At 41.4% G+C, this 21,292-nt stretch overlaps 1 protein-coding gene and 1 pseudogene across 1 annotated transcript in view; one reads left to right on the top strand and one right to left on the bottom strand.

Annotated features, from left to right (window-relative positions):
* The window catches only part of LOC117458672 (reticulon-4 receptor-like 1), an 89,123-nt gene that overhangs the window by 57,500 nt on the left and 10,331 nt on the right, over positions 1-21,292 (bottom strand). The gene's annotated exons all lie outside the window — the stretch shown is intronic.
* On the top strand, positions 10,930-11,528 carry LOC117458673 (claudin-4-like; annotated as a pseudogene).

The raw sequence follows: 21,292 nt of genomic DNA, 5'->3' as shown, positions 1-21,292 counted from the left end.
TGTGTGTGTGTGTGTGTGTGTGTGTGTGTGTGTGTGTGTGTGTGTGTGTGTGTGTGTGTGTGTGTGTGTGTGTGTGTGTGTGTGTGTGTGTGTGTGTGTGTGTGTGTGTGTGTGTGTGTGTGTGTGTGTGTGTGTGTGTGGCAGCGGGCTGATTGCAACAAAGAATGTGGCATTTATTTATTTAATTCATCAATTCTCAAGTCGCAAAACTGCTCCATTTGTCCTCAGAGATCAGGGCTGATATGGCATTCATGTAAGTTCTCAAGGCGAAAATTCAACATGTTCTACTGGTATTTCATTGACAAATCCTGTGCAGGGACGGTTGCCACGGTATTTATCATATACGGAAAATATTTATCTTCAGGGGACAGCTTACTTGTAGACCAGCAGAAAGTAGTTTAGAGTCTGGTGGACGGATCAAGCATGATACAATATAAGTAATCTGATATATCCTCACTGGCTCCAACACATAAACTCAATATATTACACATACGTGCGATTGCACTTGTCTGTGTGTATCCATGTTAGTGCACTGTGGTTATTTTGCATAAATGCCTTCCTCCTGCGGCCCTGTGAAAGGAGATGTGGATTGGAACAATAAAGGAGGATTAGATTGTGTTCTGAGTGTGCCTGTGTTTGTGTGTGTGTCTGTTGTGTGAGGCATATGGGGAAACGATTTAATGTGACCCCCCAGGCGATAAAGACTAAGAAATGATGAGAGAGCATCTCACACAAAGGCATTCAATAGCCAATATTACTGTTTTGGAGAAGGGCTGCTTTTGATTTGGACAGGGTCGCTCCATTAAAATTAAATGTGAGTCCATTCTGTCTTTTTACACAAAATAAATTTGATTGAAACACTGGGATGGTTGTGTTTATAAACAGAGAGAGATTATTGTGATATTATGTTCCCGCGGCGTTGATCCCCACAAATGGGATCAAACTGTGATGAGTATGACAGCTGAACAATGTTCGCAAAGGGTTTGAAGGTTACGCCTCTTCCTGCTTGTGTCTTTATATGATAACAGGCATTACGTCACGTCACATAGACAAGTTCAACTTAAAACGCCTAAATACCTGGCAAACGGCCGTCAAGTCAAATTAGGTAAGCAGTCAGTCATGGAAAAGTTTGCTGAAATGCCTTTCAAATAATTTCCTCTGAGTGGTAACATCTAAATGTGGCATCACGGATAGGCATGGGAGACAATGAAAAGTTTCTCTAAATGCAGTTTGACCATAGTCTGTGCAGTCTGAGTATTTCATTAAGTAATTTCAGCCCACTCCCATGTCTGCTGTCTGCCTCGGTCGCTTCCACCCTCTTCCTCCTCCCTTGCCTCCATTTTTATCCAAACGTCTGTCACAATTATGTGCCTTATATCTACCAAGCCTCTAACGCCGGGCGGAGGTGCTCGAAGAGAAGAGTATGAAATATGAAACAGAGTTACATAAGGAGGATTCAGTCAGCGGCTACAAGTTGAGCTGAGTTAAGCATCTGTGTAAAAGAAAACACCCTCCGTCACACACATACACACAGTGTTCACACCAAAATATATTGTGCATATCCTTGAGGTGTAACAAATGCATTTCCTTTCTCATTAAAACATCGCTAATAACATTTTTGGGCAATTTTTCTTCCTGCCTTTGCCAGCGTGTTGCCGAATATAGGCACCACCTGTCGATTATTAAATAATGTGGAACTATTGGCAGGAATGGGGATTATGTCAATTGGGTGTGTGTGTGTGTGTGTGTGTGTGTGTGTGTGTGTGGTGTGTGTGTGTGTGTGTGTGTGTGTGTGTGTGTGTGTGTGTGTGTGTGTGTGTGTGTGTGTGTGTGTGTGTGTGTGTGTGTGTGTGTGTGTGTGTGTGTGTGTGTGTGTGTGTGGGTGTGTGTGTGTACACAAGGTAATAGAGGTCTCCATAGTGTGCCTTTGAAGTCACATTGATGCCAATACCAAGGAAAACCCATATTGACAAACTGCCTTGAATGGAGTGACAAATGGGTATTTTGTATTGATTGGAAATACACAGTCATGCCTATTCATTTGTTATTAGGGGTGTAACGGTTCACAGTATTCATGGTTCGGTATGTACCTCGGTTTGGGGGTCACGGTTCGGTACGGGTTCGGTACAACAAGAAAAAGCAAAAAAAAGTCCCAAATGCATAATTCCAGGTTTGTTTTTTATTTATTTTTTACAATAGTGCAAGTTTCAGTTTAAAAACAAGGAACTCTAACATTTTGAATAATTAACTTTATTACACAGTTCAAAACAAACTGCAAACAGTACCACACACACTCAGATGGCCATATTATATTATCTATAATGGCTGATGTCAAACAAAAAGGTTCAATAAAACTAAAAAGAATGTCTTGAAAATATTACAAAATATTTAATAAGTTAGTGTTTCAATCACTTTCAATCACAATCAATAAAAGCCGAGGTCCTCTACTGCAGTGGTTCTCAAACTTTTTTCAATAATGTACCCCCTTTGAAAAGAAATGTCAGCCAAGTACCCCCTGATCAGCGCAAAAACTATTTGTTAGGGACAAAAAGCCTATATACAGTAAAGAGGTACATTACAGCGCTGCACCATCAGTGTCTGATTCAACAACCTTGTAACTGAGAAACACTTAAATGCTACATTTCAAATGTTTACAATCCATCACTAAATTCATGGCAAACTAATTTTAACATCATGCAATAACACTAAGACGACATTAGTTGCATTGAACTGATCTTTTTAATAACTTGTACTTACAATTTAGTGAGAAACATGGGCTTGTGCTTCACTGAGGATCTTTGTCATTCTCAGTGACAGGGAGGCAACCGTAGTTATTACATTTCGCGTTTTGAAATATGTACAACTTGACATTTAGCTTGAGCTGGCTTTAATACTTTCTTTATGGTATTCAAATTGGGCTCAAGTAGAACCTTTACCCATGTATCTTTCAGTCTAATTTTCCTTGAAAAATGACTCCTCCCAGGTAATGATTGCACAATGACCCACAGCATCTCGGTTCTCTAAGTCTACTATTGCATAAGGGCGCAGCATAGCCGTTGAAAAACATATGCCAAAAGCTTCCGTTATTTATTTTGGTCTCTCGGCTTTCATGTCTATTGGCTAAGGGGATAAGCTGTTGAACTGCTGTTGTCTTTTGCCGGGCTCCGGTGATTGCCAAATCTGGGTGATGCCTTCTGATATGATTTAGCATGTTTGGCTTGTGTTACCATTAGCATACCGCACCGCTGTCGAACAACGCCGGTGTTGTGTCAAATTATGCACCCCCGTCGTGAAATGCACCCCCTAGCCTGCCGCAAAAAGCACCCCCCCAAAAAAGATGCTTCTATTAATCCCACCCTCAAGCACTTTGGAGGGTATAGTTGTAGGACTAGTACCAATAAATGAAGCAAGTTTCATGTATGTGTCACATTTATTGTTAGAGATAGCAAGGGGTGCATATCGTGGCAACCGCGCTGTTCATAAAAAGCACCCCCCAAAATAAAAATGTTTCTATTAATTCCACCCTCAAGCACTTGATTTAAAAATAAACAATACATTGTAAAGCACAAGTATACAGACAGGACGTCACAATTAAATAAAAACATATATTAAATAAAGAATTAACTGAAAAATAAGTGACGAATGAATGCAAAATCCAGGATTCGACAACCCAACCATCAAAAAGATGTCCCGAACCGTGACGGTACGGGACGAATACGGATACCGTTACACCCCTATTTGTTATTGAATATTCTGTTAGTTCATGATATATTATCACTAGTTCAAGTTATACCTCTGCTAATTTGTTATAGTAAAAAGCCTGTCAACCTGTAACTCTTAGACCTTTACAGTTCAATGTAAAGGTGAACATCTTTATCAAAACACTGATTTTCTGTACACAGAAAGAAACAGAGTGATTCTGTTTTGTGTTTACCCCGCTCCTTATTCCAGAACATAAGCCCCACGGACTGTGTGTCTAATTCTGTGTACTCTGGCAGTGGAAAGTGTTATGAAACCTCCTCCTTGTAATCAGCCGTTTGTCCTCTTTGACCTCCATAGGACTGTGTGTGTTTGTGTGTGGAAAGAGACATTTTTAGTTTTCATTCTTCTGTCTACTTGTGTGTGTGCGCTCTTGAGAATATGTGTGCCTTTATGATACTTTTAAAAGGAACAATGCAGGTTAACTCCAATCCAATCCAATCCACTTTATTTGTATAGCACAGTTTAAAAACAGAGGGTTTGCCAAAGTGCTTCACAATGAACATAACATTATAATAAAATATAATATAACTGTGATAAGGACATACAGAAAGAACAGAATAATTGTTGTTATATTAAATCCACCTGGGAAAGGAATACTGTTGGCGAGCTGCTTTATACCGTATGTCTGCCGCCAACTGTCTGATACAATGATGTAAACAAATATGGTAATGCTACACTACCTTACTCTGAAAACTATTTAGGTATGAGTACACAGATGGAATACAGTATGTGAGTCACCTCTGCAGTCACTCGGACTCAATCACACTTTAGACTAACCACTGCTCGCTCCTGTATGGTTATTTTCTGTTTTCCTCCATGTTAACTAGGTAGACTCTCCACATTCATGGATTAAATTATGAGAAAAAGTGTTAGTCCCAATGCAGCATAGCTGTCAGGGATGCTGTGCGAAAAACATCAAAGCCACTGCAGCCCCATTTTCTTTTTACACCTCATCAATTCTGCTCCAAATTCTTTTTTTACTCTCTTCTCTCGCTGTGCTTTTTAATTTGCGGTCTACTTAGTGTCTGTGACAAAGATTACTAGACTTGAATTTGATCTCACTGTGCTCATAGTAAAAGTATTATGATCTGCACAATGGTCTAATAGCCAAGTTATGACAAACACTATGCGATCACTATACCATAGTACTGTATACTTTAACATGAATACAAACGGCTACATTAAGAGGAATGTTAACCAACAGGGGTTTAAATAACAAAGCGTTGTTCTTCTAAAAATATATTATTCCACGTTTGCTGATTTATTTCCTTCACGTAGCAAACCAAATCAAGGTTAAGCTGAAACCTGTTACAGTATGTGTGCATCTATTTTTCCTGCCCATCTGGGATGTATGTGTGTGTGTGAAAGTTTGTAGGTGTGGAAGTCGTAACACCACAACCTAACAGCCTATTTCAGAAATCGGCACAAAGGAAAGTCTCACAGTAACATATTGCTTGTTTTATATTGCATCTAATTAACTTTCAAGTAGTTAAAGCAGAAGTTGAATAACATCCTTACAGTATGTGTGTAATATGACTGCATTACACTTTGATACTGTGTTACTGATGAATCGTCAGCACTTGTTTGTTATTTGTTAATCCTGTTAAAGGATGGAGGTGTAAATTCATCTGCCCCACCAAGACCAAGCCATAACATATTTTCCTAACTAGTAATCCTATTGACTTGAATTCTTATGTGGATAATATAATAATAATAATAATAATAATAATACAGATTTTTGCTACTTAATGAAATTCATGACTAGGTATCTAAACAGTTACTTGACTTGTAATGTATTGCTGATAGCCCCTAGGAGAATCATCCTGATATTAGTTTATTAAATAGTCTCTTTCCTGTAGTGCCACCACAGGGCAAACATGTCCACTTGTACAAAAGAAATGTCAAACCTAGAGGAGGGATAGTTTGAAATCTAGTGTTTCCCTCAGGTCAAATTGTCAACTTGGTACATGACTAAATCTATTTCCCGTACATTTCCTGTTTATTTGCCCAGACAAAGGGTGTCTTTTGCAATCTCACACAATGTTATTTAGCTTCACAGGTCAAACTGTCAACTACACAAGAGACCATATATCAAAAACAAACCATAATGACATGACATGTACTGGTTACATTCTTGCACCCCAGAAAATACATTCTTATATTTGGACTTTTCCCTTGTGGGTTTGGGGTTAGGGGTTGAAGTACCTCCAGGCTAAAATATCAACACTGAACTAAATACATATTTGAAGCCAAGTTCCCATTTCTTGACCTTTTAACCTGTTAAGCCCGGGAGCAACATCTTTCAAGAAACAACGTCTGAGGGCTTCTTAACATTTAACAAACTATGAATGTGTCATACCCACTTAACGGGAAGAAACTCAGCTACCTGACGATATGAACATTTTTACCGAAACAAAACACAGCTCTAACACCAAGCGTCTGAATTAGCACTAAGCGAAAGATTGCTAACGCACTTAGCACATAACTCACGGTACAAATATTGTATATTTAATCGTATCTGCACAAACAAGATATCATGAAAGCTGAGATTCCACAGATTCAGGGCAGCGAAGGCAAGCAAAGACAACACACAACTTAGCTTTACGGGGCCAAAACGGCAAATACGTCTTACCTTTTGCTGTTTTCTGATCAAAAGTTGTGTTCAATGGCATTGAAACGCATAAAAACGCTGCTGAAGGTTAATCCAATGTCTCTGTGTCACTTATGATGGATTATCAGTAATCATTTCAAACATTTATGTCAATAAGAGTAGCTTTCATATATAGCTGCTGTGAAGGCTACGAGAGTGTGTGAGAGCTTCCGGTTTTGGGCATTCTGGCTACGCATCACTCATTCACCATTGGTCATGTTTAGATGGATTCAGGAACTTCCCCTCGGTTCTATTGGCTCTAACGGTTAAAAAGAGGTGTCAATCATCAAAATTGACCGATGGGTTCCAGAGATATGGAAAATCCATCCAAATGACCCCAGAAGTGGGTTATTTTTTCTAAAACTCTCTAAAAGGTCGAATGTCACTTGTTTTGCATCAATCGTGATACAGGGTATTTATTATGTTATAGTTTGGATTCCTAAAGCTTTTAGTCTACTAACCCATCATTCAAGGGTGGTTTTCACTGTAAGTAATGCGTTTCTTTTGGACCATAATTTACATTTTTTTACTATGTTCAATCTGAATTTACTTTAAAATAAAAACATCTATATTGATTCTGACTTTTCTACATCCAACTCACAGGTTTATCATTGCTTCCTTTGAGAAAAAAGATTATTAATTTACCCCTTTTTAGAAATGAAGATTTAGTCATTTGTTCTGGGAATGTCCTTTTCGAGCCTGAGACCTGAAAAAACCATGGGAGCCTGCCTGCAGACCTCCACTCTCAGGACACCTCCACTGTCAGTACAGGAAGTGACGATTCTGACGAACACGTTTTTTTTCCCGCCCACCGAAGGACTCGTTTGATGGAATTTTTCAAATCACAATGGAGATTCATCACGGAGGTGATGAGCCCTTTTGACCCCCCCAGCCTGGTTCTCGTAAAAGTTTTTCGCTCAAATGACACCATGGAGGAATGTAACGGGAGTTAACAGGGGACTCTGCCCGCCTCACGAGTGCCTATTTTCGGACACTTTTTTTCACTTTCCCTCCTATTTTCTCCGGTTTTATTATTATTATTTTTTTTTGTGGCTATTTCACCCGGTTTCTACCGGGGACATTGCCCGGTCTCGGGTGTCCCCCCACGGCCTGTGTCCACCCCCCCCATCCATATATTAACGGATTTTGACAATTTGTATTGCATTTTTCTCCTCTCCTCTCACTGATCGAATGGCGAACGCGACCCACTGTCGGAGGGCCTCCGCGCCAGCCCGGCCTAGTGCCGGTGCTCTGGCGGTTGGTTCCTCCGAACTGCGGGTTCGACTCTTATGGAGGGTATGCTGCGTTGGGGTGGGGGACTTCCCCCACTCTGCGTGTCTCTTCCTTCCCAGGCTGGCCGATATGAAGCGTGACCAAGACGCACCGTCCAGGGGTCCCACGGGTCCCGCAGCGGGGTGGAGGTTCCCAGCTGGAACCTCCCCACCTCCGCCGCGTATATATATATATATATAGGGACACCTTGTATTGTAGTTAATATCAGTATCACTTTTCATCACTTAGATTGATTGAACTGTTCTGCCCTTACAGCGTGTATCCCTATGCGTAGCTAGACAGTTAGCTAACATTTAAAAGTCCTCCAATAAAGATGCAAGGTTTTCTTTCTTGACTTTACTGTTCTTCTTTTACTTTGTAAAACTGTAACAATACAGAAATAAAACACATATAAGTATGCAGGCTTTACATAACATATAAGTAGCACTGTACAAACGACACACATACTACTATTAGGAATTAGCTATCATTAGCATCACTATTAGCTAGCACACGTCAGAATCGTCACTTCCTGTACTGACAATGGAGGTGTCCTGAGAGTGGAGGTCTGCACCGGAACTGTCCTGAGAGTGGAGGTCTGCAGGCAGACCCCTCTCGAAAAAACAAGCTTGGGGCTTAAAGAGCCTGTGACACGAGTTTCCCCATTATCCAAACCCATCAATTTGAGTAAATATTGTCCCCTTGAAAACCGTTACTGAACTGATTTTGGATATTTGTACTTTGATAACCATTAATCTGCCCTTCAATGTTGACCATTTTCTGGATCTTCTCGGGGATTCTTCAAGTCCCGCCAAATGATGTGTGACGTCATTGCGGGCACAGCGCTCCAGCTGCACCGTCCAGGATCCCAGCATCTGCATGCAAACGCACGACGGCGCACACAGCAGCAAGCTCAGACAGCGATGACAGGTTAATGTTGAACGTGTCTGAGAGCTCATATGAGGCTGAAGGATCGGTTTATGTTGTATCTGTTAGAAGTTTAGGAATGAGGTGCGTCAATATGGGCGATCATACGGTCATGTAGCCAGTGGTGGAATGGGACTAAAAATCATCCCGGGACTCTCGACCGGCCCACTTCGGTACCGCTAGTAAATTGTCAACGGGGGGAGTGGGGGATGTCAGGGGCGGCGGGTGCTGTAGATAGTAAATGTAAATATGTAAATAATTGTGTCACTGCATCCTGGTAAAATACAAATATAATGTATAATGTCTGTGTCTTTGACATTAGCGCTGCTAGCCACCTGTGCCCTGTACTACGAAGCCAGTTCAACATACCCTGAATATGTTTGGTTTGAGTAACAAACAAACTAACAACAACAAACTAACAAACGAGATCTCGCTAAGCGGTCCTACGACGCTGGTTATGAACTCGGTAAATCAAGCCAGGGTTTCTCTCTCCAGCTGAGAACGCGTTCACGTCTAAGACACGAGTGGATCTGACTTTAATTACATTTGACTCGAGTGTTTCGTCAACATAATGTGTTGCTTAAAATAATACTTCTGCATACAGTATGTGACACTGTAAGTGTTGCACGGCCAGATACGGCTGGAGAAGCTGACTCAGATAAGAAAATATATGATATATTATGATATTATATGATCGATGATCTGATATGAATGATAAGTGCGACACGTCGGCGTCTCCTCTGCATACGGCAGTTCAAACTGTATTTCCTTTATCCTGTAATATGACTTGAGAGATTTAAACTCCGCACACTGAGTTGATCTCTTTTCTATAGACGCCGGAGGCGGGCAGCGTCAGGTAAAAAAAGTTATTTAGCCTTCCCAAACCTGAGCCTCACGCGCCGCCTATGGGGGATGTGCTAGTGACTTATCGGACCGGCCCACTTCGGTACCGACCCATCGGGATTCGTCCCGATGGCCAGTCCGCCACTGCACCGAGCCCACGTAAACTGTCAACGGGGGGAACCTCGCTGCGGGGAAACGGTGGACCTAGTGTCCTGATCGGAGTGGGAATAATAATAATAATAATAATCCGTGCATTTTATCCATTAATTTCCCCAACATTGTGGTAAAAAAACCACACGTTTAATCCATGTTGTACTACAACTACAAAAAGCATCAGTTTGTTTTCTCATCAGGAAATGCAGACCGGCACAAACAAACGATTTTTAATCATCATTCTCACGATCATTTAATGTATCATATGTTATTTGTTTTTATATCACATCCTACGGGAGGAAATCCAGCAGCTCTCACTACCGATTTTTAATCCTAATTTAATCCTCATCTTCACCACGATCATTTATGTTTATGTTCGCCGAATTGACATGAAAGCACTGACAAATATGAATATACTGTAGTCAACTTCATTAAAACGTTATTAACGTGCCTAAACTCAGTAATTCACCAGTTCTACGCATGACAACACACTTTGTCCGTGTTTGGCTCTCTCGCCGCACAGAGAAGCGTTCCCGCATTGACGTCACTTCCGGCTTCCCCCAAAACTTCAAAATGAGTCGAAGGAATTTCCCCACGATGTTCGAAATTATTGATATTTAACGGAACGGTATCGCTTTTTCTTTTTTAAACTGACTGTTCGAGATGACTAGTAGCCCAATATTTCATTGCACAACAGTTGTTGGGATGCTGTCACAGGCTCTTTAACAGGTTTAACCGATACTGTGAAGATCATGCTGTCTGTATGCTCAAGGTGTCAGAGAATCGGCCTATTGTGTTTTCCCTCTGGTCCTATTAGCTCTGGTTACAGTTATACCGGTTTCCATGGAGAGCTTTTGGGATTGTTTTCCTAACACCGAATCCTCACTGTTTAAGAAACCCACACGACCAGAACCAGGAAGTAACAAAGCTCAATAGTATGAGACAGTAAGTCTATAGCCTGAGTGTGTTTTTTCACCATTGTGTGTGTGTTTGTGTTCCTATGCTTGCACAACAAGCTCTCTAAGCAGCCTGAAGCTACCTCTTTGTTCTCAAGCACGGTTAGCCATGGCATGTATGATGTAACTCTGTATTTATGTTTAAGGAACTATAGCAATTGTTTTTTTGTGAATATTTTAAACAGAACTTCTCCTTCCCTTGAGATGAGGTTGCCATTTTACCAGGGACCAACCCCCACCAACCTTAGACACACCCTCCCAACATCACATCCCTCTTCTCCCACCTGCCTCCAGCTCACCTCCTCCATTATATGTTTTAAATGTGTGAAGACTGCCTTCAGTTGACATCATCACCGGGGGACTCCTGCCCTTGGAGTCTTTGGTTTTATCTTAGCAATAGTGACATGCGCTCTGCCAATGTGGAGGGTGACGGCTTTCATCGGTGCCAACATCATCACCGCTCAGACCATCATGGAGGGCCTGTGGATGAACTGTGTGACCCAGAGCACGGGCCAGATGCAGTGCAAGATGTACGACTCCATGCTGGCCCTGGCTCAGGAGCTGCAGGCCTCCCGGGCCATGATGAGCATCGCCATCATACTTGATTCTTGGGGTCTTGATCTCCATCGTCGGCGCCAAGTGCACCAACTGCATCGAAGACGAGGGAGCCAAGGCCAAAGTGATGATCATCTCTGGAATCTTCTTTGTCCTGGGTGGCCTTCTGGTCCTCATCCCCGTCTCCTGGACAGCCAGCGTCGTCATCCGTGATTTCTACAACCCCCTCCTGGTCAGCGCACAGAATATGGAGATTGGGGCCTCGCTCTACATCGGCTGGGGCGCGGCCGCCTTGCTCCTGATTGGCGGGGCATTGCTTTGCAGCCGCTGCCCACCAAGAGAGAATAGGTACAAGCCAATGGGGTACTCATCCCCGCAGGGGAGGGTATGACAGGAAAGACTATGTTTGAACAGAAGTGCCTGACAGGTAGATGTGGAAAATAGGATAATTTGTTGTATCAGCCTTTTAGGGATCAGCAGTTGTCGCCTCTTGAGATTTAGGTATGGAGGGGAGTGCCATTGATCAATAAATACTGCTTGAAATTTTACTTTGGGTAAAGTTCACAATTTTTTTTTAAAGAAAATCCCAATTTTTAGCTGGCTTATTATGAAATTGTGTAGCAAATTGTTTTAAAATGTTGCACCTGTCAAAGCCATGTCAATATGAAATGTCATTATGAGTCTAATTTAGTAACAAAAAATTAACCTATGTGCAGTAAAATAACAATGTGACTCACCTTAAAGTCTAACGGCATATATATCTTTTGCTTATTAAAATAAATGTGTTTAACTATTTAAAAAATCATTTCTGACCCAAAAATAATTAATTAGAAATAAGTTCTCACTTGGACTACTAAAATGGATTAAAAATGATATGAGGAGCATTATTTGTTTCTGTACAGTATTCTCATCCACGTGTTCCCCAGAATTAAATGGTCATAGAGTAAAGAGTTTAAAGATCTTCAGATTGCTGTACTGATTGTTGAAGGATTCAACACTACATTACTGACCAGTCACATCATCTCATGACAACATGGTTGGTCATGAAAAAAGGAGATACACACAATGACGTACTTCCACACAGGCAGTCAAACTGTTTTATTATATGTTCACACAAAATACTTTTTTCCACGTTCCAGCATGTTGTCTTCAGGTGCAACAACAACTCTGGGCGGTGTTGCAATTGCACATAGCACACCCTTTCAGGCACCTCTCAGCTTGCGTCTTTGAACAGATCACACATACGGTTCAAGTTAGGACTTGCCTCTGATCCAGAGATTTTGTCGGAGAGCTCCAAAAACTGTTGGCAAGTGGGCTAAAGTCAAACATTCATGGTCTCGTGGGGATAAACCTTTTAGATTTCTTTGACCACTCATCCTCTCCTTAAGCCCCACTCTCAGTAGGAACAATTAGGCGGGGGTTATAGTCAACCCAACACTTTTCTAATGATGTTGAATTTTAGACTTCAACCTGTGCTGTTTCATTGATGCATTCAAAGTAGCTATTATATGTATTCTTTATGGGAAACATAACCCTGATTAATACATGAAATTATTTCCTTTCACTATTGCTTTCCCGCTCATCTAAAAGGTTTTCTTCAGCCAAGGCTATATGAATGACCCTGCACATACGAGTGAGCCCATTAACTTTGTATTCCTTGCATTTGTTTGATGTGCTTCTCACGCAGTCTTTGCAGAGACTAGCCTTCAATCTGACTTCAATCCCCGCTGTACTTCAAGCTTCCTCTTAGCTCCCTCTTGATCCTCCTTCTCACGGTAGCATTGCCCTTTTCTACCCAAACAACCTCCTAATGAGGCCAAACCACTGTTTTCATACAAGACATGCATGTGTGCCGGCCCTTGTTGCTTTGGTGCAAAATCCATCTCCAGCTGTCAATGTTTAACACATTTCACCCTCTTTCTCCCGCCTCTTGCTGCCTTGGTTTCCACCTCTAAAAAGTGGGACAACGCCAGAGGTCACAGGAAGAGGTGGCGCATTATAGGATAGACACTGTGACATGGTTTAAAGAACCCTCTGCCCTGCTCCAACCTTTGTCTTTTAGTATTCTCTCTACGGTGTATTCCAGCGTCTGCTCCCCCTGGTTCGGGTGCAGCAGATGTTACAGAGTTAAGCTATAATCGTTCTGCTTTAGCTGTAGGCGACAGCTGTGCTTATATATTCTAAACCAGCAGCGTCTATTCCACTCTACCATCCCTCTATCTTCCGGATGAGTGATAGTTATCAGACTGATCTTTATATCACTGCAAAAACTCACTTTCTGCTCCAATACACTCCAGACTTTCACGATGCTCATCTGCATCGATCTCTTTCTGTTGGCTTGAGTCACTTTCTTTTTTTCTCCATTCTACGTATTCTTTTTCCATCACTTCTTTTATTCAACACCATCAATATGACTTCATGCATAGTCTCTCTGAGTAGTTGTCTTCCCATATTTCAGTATTTTGCCTCTGCGTCTCGTCTCTATCCGGACTCCTGTCTCCTATTCCTAATTAGCCTGTCCATAATGCATAATGCCACTCGGTAGACAGGCTTTGTGCCTCTCTGGTATCTTTGTAGATGAAGGAGAATGGACTGGTGTATCCCAGATACAACGGTGACACAGTAAATGAACAAAGTACAATTAACTTTATTCAATAGGGCCAGCACTGCAGCTGAGATTGATGGAGTGTTTGCAAGTTGAGAGACTCAAAATATTGCAGAACATTTTTGGGTTCAGCCTGTTCTATAAACAGAGTGCATTTAATATTTACGATGGTGACGCTCTTACACTGAGTACTTAGCAATTACCATTATGGTAGAATAGCCTTTATTTAAGCATCACCAGCTGTACAAGTAAGCAAAGGTGAAACTATTTGAGTGGGTTTAATGTAATAAGCTCACGTGGGCCATCAGAAACATCAACATCACAGTTTATCATTCAAATCATTTTTCTGGGATAAATGCCACAAAATGACCTCTCCTCCAATAAGGAGCCTCTGTTTGTATATCCCTTATATCGCTCTAAACCGAATATCTGTGGTTTTGGAGTGCTGATCAGATAAACAAGACTGTTGAAGATATATTTCCTTGGACTTTTGCTATTTTTCTTATTCTTGCCGTCTTATTAAACTACAGTGCTTGGCATCCTGTCAATACAAGGTTCAGTTATGGTTTGCAGTGTTGATAACACATACAAACATAAACTTTACATTTCTTTTTACATCTGTTGCTGCATTTTGATACAGCATGGTGTGTTCATGCTTTAAAACTACAATTTAAAAAAGCTGTGCCTCATTTACAACCTTATTTTACCTTGTTGAATCTTGGTTAAAATGGCAGCTGTAGTAGGAAGCTCTTGTTCATAAACCGAAACTTCATTAAGTTGAGTTTTGTTTGAAAAAACTGCAATGAGACATTACTTCATCGAGGAAAGGTCATGCATCTGTGAAAGTTGTTGTTATTGGTGACGCAATGTGCATCGTCAAAGCTTGTGTTAATCAAATGATGTGGTAACATATTTAAACATGTGCTATTGACTTGTGATTTGAAACAGCTGAAGTGGAAATAAACCACGATGACCGCAAGGATAAGTCACGTTATTCATGTGTATGAGATCACATGTTCAAGTTATGGACAAGGACCTTATCTCCTTGTCTCTTTAAAGAAGATCAATGTCATTTTTCTAAGACAGTAAACATATTGCACATGTTCAAAAATCTTCATATTCAGGATCTGAATAAAATGTATTTGTTCCATTTTCCAAAAATTTATATTATCCCCTAAAAACTCAAATTCAAATCTTCTATATTTCCCAATAACATCCATCAGTACTGTGAAAAAAAACTGTTTTTATCAGGTTTGATTGACAGGTTGTCAACATAAGCAAACGGCACTTTAAACCTAGCGTGGAAACAGAACAAAAACTCATAAAGTAATCTGTCATGAAATAACACAACGTTCATGTAGGATTTACTAAAGTAAGCTGATTGAGAAAATAGGTTTTCAGGGCTTTAACATTGATATCATGAAATACAAATCTTTATCGAAGTGGTCGCATTATGTGCTGGGGTGTGTGTGCTTGTGAGCACTCACACACATTTTGTGGGCACGCATATGCTAGTGCTTTGGATATCAGTGGCTCATTTAGAAATAAACTGATGCTCACAGTCAGATAAGAGGCTTATTGTGTAGTGAGAACATTTCCTAATTAAAAGTGAATATTAATAATCTCTAGAGAACATGTTTGACTAATGCAACGTAACTGGAGCGTTTACTCCAACATTCATGACGCCCCCGTCATCCGGTGATAATATCCCCATCAGGCTATAAAAACAACCGCATGCAAACGTAACGCTGCTAATCCACCCATACAACACTACAAGTGAATTTTTTACGTTTTCGAAGAATGATGGTATTAAAATTGGCTAATTGCAAGAGAAACAAATGTATCCCCCAAAATGTATCGATTTAATAGTTTTGTTTCCATCTTGAGGTAAAGCATTCAATTAGAAATATCTTAGTGGGAGGCAGCACGATGCTTCAATCTGCTTGTACAAAGCAGGATTGATAAACAAGAAGCTGTCAGGATGATAAAATATGCGTAAAGAAAAGTAAGGTGGGCCCAAATGGGCCGAAACTCACAAACACACACGCAAACGTGTTCAACACACACACCTTGGGGAAGTGATGAGACAGCTCTGGTTTTGAATTGAAGCTGCCCATCTTTGGTGAGCCCATAGAACTCCTCTCAGAATCACAGGTCTGAACCATTACATTCCCTGTGATAAAGGGAATATATGACATCCCCCCCCTCCCCCTGTCTCCCCCCTCCATCCTCTCTCTCTCTCCCAGGGACATGGCTGTGGCGGCCCGTCCCCTTTGATGTGAGGAGAGCGAGGGCTTAACTCGCTCTGGCCTGGATGACTGACTCCTATTCCAGGAGGTATTACTATGCTAACTCTTTAAGGTAAACCTGTGCTCAGTCATCCCTGGACCACAGGGGACTCGTGGGTTAACACGGACAGATTGTGGTATGAAGCGGAAATGTGGATGTATGGCCTATGATGGAGGTGTAAATCAAGGAAATAAAATTAGGCTCAACGGAGTTTGGGTGTGCTTATAATTTGTGTATGTTTTCCTCACATTTAATCCAATGTGTCCTCCTTTGCTGAAGCCTCCTTGGTGTCATTACAACTCCAAACTAGCGTCCAACAACTAGCAGCAATAGGATTGAAGAAGTGGATTACATGCTATTACCCTCTTTATGGTACATCTCAGAAGGATGAAGGAGGAACTAAGTCCCTCCTTCTCTGACTCCACCATTTTAAGAACACTTTATTAACAGCCTGTCCTACTTCTCCTCTCACAATGGAAACATATGTAATCTATTTAGCACACACATGACATACGCATGGGACATAGCTGGTTATCACACCGGCGGATCCAGACAGAAGAAAATGGTGCCTTTAGGTTCAGTCTCAACTCCCACACGTTGCACAACCAGCAGCACACATTCACACGTGACTACATGAAAAACCTCTTTCGTAAATAAGTCTGGGGAAATGCTTGTGAAGTGACATTTGGAGAAGATGTAGCTTGTCTTGATCTGTTGCCGAATGGAGCGTGTAAGGTCCCCAAGACTAGCAGCAGAGACAGATGGGAAGAGACGGTAGGTAGAGGAGGCAGAGGGAAATGCAGACCAGAAAACATCCTGAGATGTATAGGCGGGAACCCTGACACTCTGTATTAGTGTCATATTCATAACGGTTTAAATGTGTGGTTTTTTTACACTCATGATAGGATACAGGACTCTTTTCATGTTTCATTTGTTTTTGCTTTTGCATAAACCTCCTTTCAAAAGAACAACATCTTGCTAAAACAGACACAACAACAACATAGAAGTCGTTTTGGACATAAAAAGGCTGTATTTTTAAATCAATTTTTTGTTTAGCCCTTTTGGCCTCAGGTAATAACTTAACATGTAAATAAATTAACCGGGGCTTTGAAGCACTACTGCATTTCCTCTCAGTTGTCCCATTAATTAGTTTTTCCAAGTTCCGAGTCAATGAATGTGAGAGTAGCTGATTCTGCTCAATACAAACCTTTCCAGCATGTGCTCAGATCAATGGCCGCTGACGGATTGGGTTAGGGCAAAACACCCACTTTAACAATCTGGCAATCAAATATTCACGTATCAGTGATCCTCCCTTCAGCGTGGATTCTTCGCTAGTCAGGGTGAAGATAAAGCACAACCTGTCTTTGAAATATAGACAAATGTACTCATCCTGTTTGCCCTACATCTTGAATGGTGCAGCACAAATCCGCTCTGGGGATGGATGATTTTCCAAGAGTCGCCTGAAATGCCGTTAGTCACATGTATTCAGAGAAAAGGGAGAGAGAGAAAAAGGCAAAAGAAGGGTATGATAGATTGATGGATAAGTAGATCAAGTAAAGAGACAGGTGTAAAATGATGTTTGTTGTGTTTAAAAGGTTGTCTGATTCATCCTCGGTGTAATAGAATTTGGTCTAGTTCATTAACAGATGTTAACTGCCTCAAGGCCTGCTGTAAAATGCAGGTGTTAAAAGTCTAGAGGAAGCTATTATTGGCTAAACATGGTGTATTACATTTTGTGTGGTTGCATACCAGTGTTGCTATTACTGACTGATTGCAACGGCATTGATCTGCCTGGCTAAGAAACTGACCTGAACTGAAAATGTTTGGCATCATTGTGTCCTCCATCATGGCTGCGCCCTATATACTCTCCTCATTTGACATTGTTAGGCCGTTTGCCTTCACCTCGGCCCCCAACCTTCTTTTACAAACCTCTGCAATCACTCTTCCCCAAACACCAACCTTTTACCTCACCCTCATCAGGAGCTTCTGTGGTTCACTTCCTGCTCCACTCTTTCTCTTCTCACACCTCTTATGTTTTTTTTCTACATTTAACCATCTGCATCCCTATCATCACTTACTCCAGTCCCCACACATGTTGTGCCTAATGGGACCTTTCTGCAGTTTCCCTTCAACTCGGTTTTTCTTAACTTCTTCGCCCTCACCACTCGCTGTTTCTTTTTTTAACCTCCTAACTCATGCTCCCTCCCCCTCCGTCCCCCCTTCCCTCCCAGAGTGATTAAGTGATGGTTGGGCTGGCACAGCTGGTGTCGGGCAGGCAGCTCATCTTCATGACAGCTGTGCTGCAGTGTAGCCAGATCCATTGGGGCAGTAGCACTGCAGTAATCATAACAACATCGCTGGTCATACAGGCTTTTTTGGGATTGACTGTCTTATTAGGCAGGCATCTGCGGTGTTGTGATTATTACTTAACTCATTATATCCCTCAATAACAGGTGGAAGCAAAGGTGAACTTTTTTTTTCATGTTTTTGTTCCAGCAAACCCCTCCCACCTTTCATCACATGTTCTCTATTTCACACATCCTCGCAGTGTCACACCTTTAGCTTCACACTGCCTCTGCATTAACACCTTCCATTAGCCCGCACCTGCATCACCACGGCATCGCCCTGTGTTGTGCTGACGGCATTAACGTATGAGCCAGTCAATGCACATCTGGAAAGAAACTCAAAAGTCGATGGAGCGTCCTGGTTCAGAGGCAGGTCACATACATCGGGGTGGATGCACTGACTTATGAGTGAGCAGAAACATCTGAGGTAAGCACCTTTCTCGAGGCAGTAATTGAATTGTGCGAAGGTGAGGGTGCTACAACTCAGTTATGAACTTGGTGAGCTGCGCTAAACTCACTATTAGTCACAAGCTGTTGTCTGCTCGGTGGGAGATGTTCCCCTCTTCGCTGCGCACTTGTGCATCATCAGTTTTAGGTCATGCTGACAGCTTAAGAAGATGAATGCCATATTGGTTAAAGGGGGAGAGGGAGTTTAGAGGGTGCACAGTGGATGTCTTCACCCGGCCTCGCTCTCAGCCGCTGTTATATTCACTTCCACTGCGATCAACCCCACGTTGGTCCGTGCGTTGTAGTAATCATCCTCTAACAGACCCTAACCCTCAACATTACCGGTGCCCACACAGATGCTGCAGGGACACGTCTCCCATAAACACCACTTACATGTGGCAGCAGCACCTCCATAAACCATCTCTATCAACAAAGGCTATACCAGCGCGACACTTTTATTTATAGCTCACTATATTTAATGTTGTCCCTCTCAGCACCTAGTGTAGCTCTGGGAGAACGTTCTTATGATATCAACCTTTCATAATCCCTCCATATTTCAAGGGGCAATGTACTGTACAATTGTTAACATGCCATAAAGGAGATGTTTCATTCCCAGCCACGTTCCACCACTTGAATGATTACCGACATAAAATCAAGGTTCGCAACATAAAAGGAAAACTCACTATGGATTATTGCAGCCAATACCCGTGAGCCCATCGTGTACAGATCATTTCCATTAACATTATCCTGTATAGGCTACTCCATTTTATGTATTTTATTACCCAGCTACAAAAATAGCACTTCCAGGCATTAATTCAGAAGGGCAAGAAAAAAAGGAGCTTAAAACTAATTATATAAAAGCCCGTCCAAAGTATTCTGACTCACTCATTCTGGGGAAGAGCATCAGAGCTGCCTGAAATATAAATGTAATGTCATAAAAATAGCTGCGGGTTTTGTGCAGCGATGTATGATAATGTTGCTAATTTATTTAAATATTCGATTGAGTACACATTTCTGACTTTTTTTAGCCCTGAAAAAGTTTGTCTGATTACTTTTTCAGTTCTGTTCCATAAACCTCCACATTAAATCCATTAAAAGAACGTCATGGGATTCATCTAGTCTCCCCAGCTGAGCATCATTCATGTAAGATGAAGTGTGACACTAACACGCACACACACACACACACAGTGCTTGTTCACACACACAAATGGCTTCATGTTATAATGAGACTCAGACTGAAGACACAAACAAGCTGTGGCAGCAGACAAACAACACTTTCTCACACGTCCTTCATCTCCTGTTCTCTCACATCACTCCATCTTTACTTCCTGTCGTCACTCTGAAGCATGCATCAAATACGGTCCGCCACAAAGTAGAATCTTCTAATTTCAGCCATTTCATGCGTCATTGTCTTCGTCTGGTGTGCCGATGCACCTATGCGTGGGCTTTCCAATGTGAAGTCATTTTTGGCATTTTCCCTATTTGTTCTCCGTCTAATTTAGGAATTTTGTCAAGACTTGGATTTAGCATCAGAAAAAAAATTAACAGGACGAGCTCCATTTTGTGTGTGTGTGTGTGTGTGTGTGTGTGTGTGTGTGTGTGTGTGTGTGTGTGTGTGTGTGTGTGCGTGCGTGCGTGCGTGCGTGCGTGCGTGCGTGCGTGCGTGCGTGCGTGCGTGCGTGTGTGTGTGTGTGTGTGTGTGTGTGTGTGTGTGTGTGAGAATGTGTACATTTATTCCAATTGTTAGACTGTTTGCTATGTCTTTTTCCAAAGACAATTTGTTTGTCTTTGCTCCAATGAGTTTGATAGATAGACGTTTTTATTTTATTCAATTGCATTCATTTTTACCTAATAATATACAATTGACAGTTAGGTACGCCTACTTTTAACTGAACAGTTTATAAAACAGTCCTGCAATTAATTCTGCCTTCATGAAGGTAAATATCTTAATTTGAATTGAAATTGTTTTGTAGGTAAAGTTGAATTGTATTGTATTGAAACACATACTGTGTATATATAGATGAAAGACGTCTCTCCACTTCCGCCCAATATCTATATATATAAAGTGAAGCTAAAGTATCTCTGACACCGAGCTGCCATCTTAAGATGTTGACGTCATTTGGAGCCAGAGTATGCCAGCAGTGACCAGCTGGCCGTGGCGTCAACGAGCCAGACTAACTAACAAACAGAGAAATCAACATTTGAACATTTACCAGCTTGATAGGAATAACTTAAAAGGACAAAAAACACTTATTATAAACCTTTGTTTGTTTGGAACATGTGCCACCAGGGGGCCATCATGATGTTTTTGCCTCACATTTTAGCAGCTATCTTTTGTGCGTCAGTCTATGGGTTGTACTGAAAGATGTTACTTTTATTTTGTCCATCTTTAACACACTAAATATTCCAAATCATTGTGTAACATTTAAAAAGGTAACATTTATTGAAGGATTGCAATAGCTGTAACTATAAACTGGCAACTGATTGT

The sequence above is a fragment of the Pseudochaenichthys georgianus genome, chromosome 14 (genome assembly GCF_902827115.2).
Source record: "Pseudochaenichthys georgianus chromosome 14, fPseGeo1.2, whole genome shotgun sequence".
NCBI lineage: Eukaryota > Metazoa > Chordata > Actinopteri > Perciformes > Channichthyidae > Pseudochaenichthys > Pseudochaenichthys georgianus.
The sequence above is the reverse complement of the archived record's forward strand: the minus strand, read 5'-3'. Positions and strand labels throughout refer to the sequence as shown.